At 43.2% G+C, this 7,500-nt stretch overlaps 1 protein-coding gene across 2 annotated transcripts in view; it reads right to left on the reverse strand.

The window, feature by feature from the left end:
- Positions 1-7,500, reverse strand: part of LOC132859725 (WD repeat-containing protein 7) — a 132,329-nt gene that overhangs the window by 35,086 nt on the left and 89,743 nt on the right. The gene's annotated exons all lie outside the window — the stretch shown is intronic.

Raw genomic sequence — 7,500 nt, forward strand, 5'->3', positions numbered from 1 at the left:
AACACAGCCTGTGTGTGTGTGTGTGCACACGTGTGTATTGTGCAGCCGAGGTCACGGTCAGGGTCGACTTGCTTAATGGAGTGCACACAACCCACCCCTGCCACAGCCTGCACCCCACAACAAGAGCACCAGAGGGGGTTACGCTTTCGGAAACGTGGTGGTGGGGACGTTTTTATCCCCTCACACACAACTCCACCCCTCTGCATTTCACACTAACACACACACACACACACAGACACACACACACACACAGACACGGCTCAATTAGACACACACTAACACACATTTGTACAAAGACACTTAAGCTGCAGAACGGCACACGTATTAACCTCTGCACTCAGGCCTTCGCTGAACGCACGCGTGTATAACACAGCTGGGTGCGGCGTGTGCTTGTGTGTGTGTGTGTGTGTGTGTGTGTGTGTGTGTGTGGGGTCGGGAAACAAAGGCTATGACTTGGCTGGGTTTCAGTGTGAGTGCTGACCGCTTGGCTTGGTCACCTGATCACCATCTGACCACCAATGTGTGTGTGTGTGTGTGTGTGTGTGTGTGTGTGTGTGTGTGTGTGTGTGTGTGTGTGTGAGTGTGTGTGTGAGTGAGTGAGTGAGAGTGAAAGAGAGAGAGAGACAGGTGTTTCTGAAAAAAAGAGAGTGGTAGAAATCTTAAAGTAAGATTTCTGTGAGGCGAAAAAAAAAATTCAAGAGAAAGCGAATTTTACTGAAGTGTGAACTGTATTAAATATTTATAAAACTACGAGAATTATTTAATAATTCTGAGAATATTCCGTATTTTTCAACGTGTGTAAAGATTTTAGACATTAAATCGACACATTTTTCAGTTGATCTCAAACTTCAATCCTAAAAGATCATTTTTACTTTAAAACATAAACACACCAACAATAAATTCTTTAAAAAAAATCCATTAAAAAAAAAAAAAAACATGATTTTACTTTTAATGATTAAAATTAGGAATTTATTTTAGAATTAAGAATAAAATAAAGACAAACAATCAAAAAAAAAAAAAGCCTTAGAAACAAAAATCGTGGCTCAGAAAATAAAGAATAAATAAAGTAAACAGCAAAGGAAATTATTATTAAAATGTAATTATTCTATAATTAATTCCATAATGATTAATAGATTAGATTCGATTAATAGATAAAAAAATAAAAAAGAAAAAAATAGTAAAGAAAAAAAAAAATGATAGCAACAAAAAAGTAAATAAATACCACAAACTCATCAAAGTTGACGACATTTTAAAAATAGATTTAGTCCCAGGAACCTTTTTTTTTTTTTAGTTCCTGCTTCCTACTGTAGCGGCACTGTAGCTAAACTTGTGTGGACCGAAAGGGGGCGGGGCTTGCTATAGTGAACACTGCTGATTGGTGAAACGTCAGCATTGTCAGATAACTAACACATGCTTTATATAACAGCTTTATCTTTATGGGAACACGAGACAGGAACTCTTCATCCCTGAAGGTTGTTCGAACCCAGGAACTCTTTCAGGACGTCAACAAAAAGTTCTGGAAACTTTGTGGAAATGGAGGATTATAAAAATCTACAGGTATGAGAAGAAAAAAATCTGGACATGACACAAACTAAGAGGAAGAGGAAGAGGAAGAGGAAGAGGAAGTCAGAACACTTCATTTTATTTCAAGGAACTTCATGGAGAAGATTTGTGTCAGACTTAAACCCACAAAGATACTGGACGAGTTCCTGGACGAGTTCCTGATTCAGTGCAGAGACTTTAACATCTCGTCCTCACAAGCTCCGCCCACAGGATCCAGAGCTTCTGTACACTTGTCTGGCTTCAGAAACTTGTGAAGCAGACTAACACTAACATTAACACTAACACTAACATACATTCTACACTTCAGGATGGTCCTTGGACCAAACCAGATGTTTCATTTTCTCTGATGTTGATGGTTCTGTTTGTAATAATATCTGAGATAATCATCTCTGACCACAAACGGAGATCCTCCTCTAGTTGTTGTCGGAGATCCGTCTCGCTAATCAAAAATCTTTGTTAACAAACGCTAATGTAAGTCGATATGTTCATTCCGGTGCGGAACTGTAGAGGAGAGGTACACAATCTCAACACACACACACACACATGCACGCACACACACAGATACACACGCACACACACACAGATACACACGCGCGCACACACACAGACACACACACAGACACATGCACGCACAGACACACACACGCACACATACACGCACACACAGACACACACACAGACACGCACACACATGCACAGACACACACACGCACACATACACAGAGACATGCACACACAGACACGCACACACAGACACGCACACACAGACACGCACACACATGCACGCACACACATGCACGCACAGACACACACACATGCACACACAGACACGCACAGACACACACATGCACGCACACACACACGCACGCACGCACACAAGCACTCACACACACGATATTCAGAATAAAAAAAAGGTCATAGCAGAGTTTGGAGCTTATAAAGTGATTTACTGTTAAAGAGCACAAAAAAGAAGACTGTTTCATTTTGCTCTTTATTTGGTTACTGGTTGTAAACTGGATTCTTTTAACCCATCTATCGTTTTATTTTGACAAAAATAATCGTGTTATTTCTGTTTTGTCTTCCTGCGCAGGACAAACTAACGTGATTCCTCTGCTTTAATACGTGAGCGTGTGCTCGAGACACAACCGGCTCCAGCCTGATTCAATTCCAGCCCAATTTCCTCAATCGCCTCTGATTGGCTCTCATGTGACCTCTGACCTTTAGGGCTGGGGCATCTCTGAGAGGGTGAATGACTGCTTTTTTATCGGTGTGACACACACACACACACACACACACACACACACACACACACCCTGTAGTGTTGAAGTGGCTTTAATTGTGATGGCAATCTGACAGCGCTGTCGGTAAAGACAAACACCGTCGATTTATCTCATCCTCCTTTAGTTGTATGTTTGCACACACACACACACACACACACACACACACACACACACACACAGTAAAAGCAGTTAGTCTGTCTGCCTCCTTTCTATAACTAAGGTCAATAGCTGATTGAGCTATTGGTTAACCAACATCCACATGAGACAGACAACACACACACACACACACACACACACACACACACACACACAAAAGAGACAGACAGACAGACAGGCAGAGACACACACACGATTGTTAATTTGAAGAAACTTGCAAGTAAAAAGTTATGAATTCATTGTTGAACAAATACACAGACAGACAGACAGAAAAAGAAAGAAAGGTCGAACGTCTTCATCCCAATAAAATTCTGCACATCTTTAAAAACTTTACTTTTATTTAAATATAAAATCTTACTCTTTAAACTTGCTCCCATTTTTATATATATATATTTGTAATAAATCAACAAATGATATTTTTAAAATCACATAAATATTTATAAGCAGTGTTTTTGGTGAGTGGTGTAAACTGCAGTGAGGATTAGTGGTGAACGTGACGCTAACAGGACACTGATGGATCGTCAGCGAGGACACGGGGAGGTATTTTGTGTCTCTGGTCTCGGGGCTGCGCTGCGTTGGGCTGCGTTGGGCTGCGTTGGGCTCCGAGGCTCCTGCTCTGTACAAACCATTGATTTTTGAACGCATCGATCCTCCACCTTTGATATGGCCAAGATCTATTTTAACGACATTGTATCTAAATCCTATTTGCTGCTCCCTGCTTTCAAACATAATAAAGTAAAAAGGCAGGACGACGACCGCTGGCCTTTTTATACAGGAAAAAAAAAAGAGAAAAGAAAATTAACGTTATTAATCTTTTTAAAAAGAGACGAATCTCGGCAAGCTGAGCTCGAGCCGAATAAACTGACCAAGCCGAGGGAAGCGTCAATTATAAACTCCTCACAAAATGCAGCAAGCATTACAATCTCTCTCTCACACACATACACACACACGCACAGCACATGCACACACAGACGCACAAACACAGACACACACAGACAGACGTGCACACACAAACACAGACGTGCCAAACACAGACGCACAAACACAGACAGAAGTGCACACACAAACAGACACAGACAGACGTGCACACAAACACAGACGCACACAGACAGACGTGCACACAAACACAGACGCACAAACACAGACGCACACAGACAGACGTGCACACAAACACAGACGCACACAGACAGACGTGCACACAAACACAGACGCACAAACACAGACGCACACAGACAGACGTGCACACAAACACAGACGCACAAACACAGACGCACACAGACAGACGTGCACACACAAACACAGTCATGCACGCACAAACACAGACGCACACAGACAGACGTGCACACACAGACACAGACGCACAAACACAGACACACACAGACAGACGTGCACACACAAACACAGACGTGCACACACAAACACAGACGCACAAACACAGACAGAAGTGCACACACAGACACAGACACAGACAGACGTGCACACAAACACAGACGCACAAACACAGACGCACACAGACAGACGTGCACACAAACAGTCATGCACGCACAAACACAGACGCACACAGACAGACGTGCACACACAGACACAGACGCACAAACACAGACACACACAGACAGACATGCACACACAGACACAGACGCACAAACACAGACACACACAGACAGACGTGCACACACAGACGCACAAACACAGACACACACAGACAGACATGCACACACAGACACAGACGCACAAACACAGACACACACAGACAGACGTGCACACACAGACGCACAAACACAGACACACACAGACAGACATGCACACACAGACACAGACGCACAAACACAGACACACACAGACAGACGTGCACACACAAACACAGACGTGCACACACAAACACAGACGCACAAACACAGACACACACAGACAGACGTGCACACACAAACACAGACGTGCACACACAAACACAGACGCACAAACACAGACACACACAAACACAGACATGCACACACAAACACAGACGCACACAGACAGATGTGCACACATAGACACAGACGCACAAACACAGATGCACACACAAACACAGACGCACACACACACTGAATTTACATCGTCCTGGTATGAATGAAGATGTTTTACAACATTAAATGTAAAAGGTTAAAAATAATATGATATTTAATAAATAAATAATTTGCGATTGTTGACAAACTGCCGAGGTTCCATCTTTTTCTTGTCCTTTTCTTTGGTTTGCTTTTATTTTACTTACTAATTTTATTTTTACTTAATTATTATTTTGTTACTAATTTATTTTTAGACTGAGAAGTGTGTGTGTGTGTGTGTGTGTGTGTGTGTAGATATGTGTATATAACGTGTGTATAAAGACACACTGGCGCAGGTCTTTGTGCTGTGAAGTGATAATCAATGTCGCCTTTAAAGCCACGTCCTGGGAAACGGACAAACGATGACATCACTCGTGAAGCTCCGCCCCTTAATAAACACTGGACATTCCGACAGCGATTATAGAACCCTGTGAACATTCCAGAGCACGACCAACCTTTTATAACAACCTGAACCATGTGGAACACTCGTACGCTCCATCAGGAACATTCTATTACACGATAAACACTTCAGAACCTTCAGAATATTCTGTAACAACACGGGAAACCTGCTAGAACCCAGTGAACGTTCTGTAACACGGGAAACATGCTAGAACCCAGTGAACGTTCTATAACAACACACATAACACGGGAAACCTGCTAGAACCCAGTGAACGTTCTGTAACACGGGAAACATGCTAGAACCCAGTGAACGTTCTATAACAACACACATAACACGGGAAACATGCTAGAACCCAGTGAACGTTCTGTAACACGGGAAACATGCTAGAACCCAGTGAACGTTCTGTAACGCGGGAAACATGCTAGAACCCAGTGAACGTTCTGTAACACGGAAAACATGCTAGAACCCAGTGAACGTTCTGTAACACAGGAAACATGCTAGAACCCAGTGAACGTTCTGTAACACGGGAAACATGCTAGAACCCAGTGAACGTTCTGTAACACGGGAAACATGCTAGAACCCAGTGAACATTCTGTAACAAGGGAAACATGCTAGAACCCAGTGAACGTTCTGTAACACGGGAAACATGCTAGAACCCAGTGAACGTTCTGTAACACGGGAAACATGCTAGAACCCAGTGAACGTTCTGTAACACGGGAAACATGCTAGAACCCAGTGAACGTTCTGTAACACGGGAAACATGCTAGAACCCAGTGAACGTTCTGTAACACGGGAAACATGCTAGAACCCAGTGAACGTTCTGTAACACGGGAAACATGCTAGAACCCAGTGAACGTTCTGTAACACGGGAAACATGCTAGAACCCAGTGAACGTTCTGTAACGCGGGAAACATGCTAGAACCCAGTGAACATTCTGTAACAACACACATAACACGGGAAACATGCTAGAACCCAGTGAACATTCTGTAACAACACACATAACACGGGAAACCTGCTAGAACCCAGTGAACGTTCTGTAACACGGGAAACATGCTAGAACCCAGTGAACGTTCTGTAACACGGGAAACATGCTAGAACCCAGTGAACGTTCTGTAACAACACACACAACACGGGAAACCTGCTAGAACCCAGTGAACGTTCTGTAACACGGGAAACATGCTAGAACCCAGTGAACGTTCTGTAACAACACACACAACACGGGAAACCTGCTAGAACCCAGTGAACGTTCTGTAACACGGGAAACATGCTAGAACCCAGTGAACGTTCTGTAACACAGGAAACATGCTAGAACCCAGTGAACGTTCTGTAACAACACACACAACACGGGAAACCTGCTAGATCATGGTGAATCTTCTGAACAGTCTAGAAGCCGAAGAACATTTTGGAACATGGTGAATCTTCTGAAACAAACTGAATGTTTTAGAACACTGAACGTTCTACAAGAGCCTGAACCTTGGAGAAGAAAAATATATTTTTATTTTTGTCTTGTATCCTTTTACAGGAATTGAGGTGAAAGTCAGAGGAAGGTTCGAGAAGACACTCAGCAGCGTGTGGATTATCAGGTCGAGCCATCTGAAGAACAACTCCCCCACAAACACCCCCACCCCAACAGTTCCCACGATGCTTTGCGCTCTCAGCCATCCTGGACGCCATTGATCATCGATATGCAGGCAGGTAAAATTTGATAGCTGGGGATTGTGGGAAAGAATCGATCCTGCCCGCAGTACCGATATCTGAGGATTCTCATGGCAGGGAAATAAATGCTGCTGTTTTTGTGTTATTTGCGTAAAGAGAACAGAAAAAAAGGAAAAAAAAATAAAAATAAACATCCAGAGGAGCTTCGGGAAGGACGGAGAAAGGTTCCTCTGATGAAACGCTAAGACAAAAGAGGTCAAGCGCTCCCGTGGAATTCATTTAGAAGATGTCAGACGGACAATAATTGCAAACGCAATTTGTGAGAAAGGGGCAAAAAGCGAGGGGACGTTCAGGTGCCGCCGTC

Source organism: Tachysurus vachellii, chromosome 17 (assembly GCF_030014155.1).
Source record: "Tachysurus vachellii isolate PV-2020 chromosome 17, HZAU_Pvac_v1, whole genome shotgun sequence".
NCBI classification, from domain to species: Eukaryota; Metazoa; Chordata; class Actinopteri; order Siluriformes; family Bagridae; genus Tachysurus; species Tachysurus vachellii.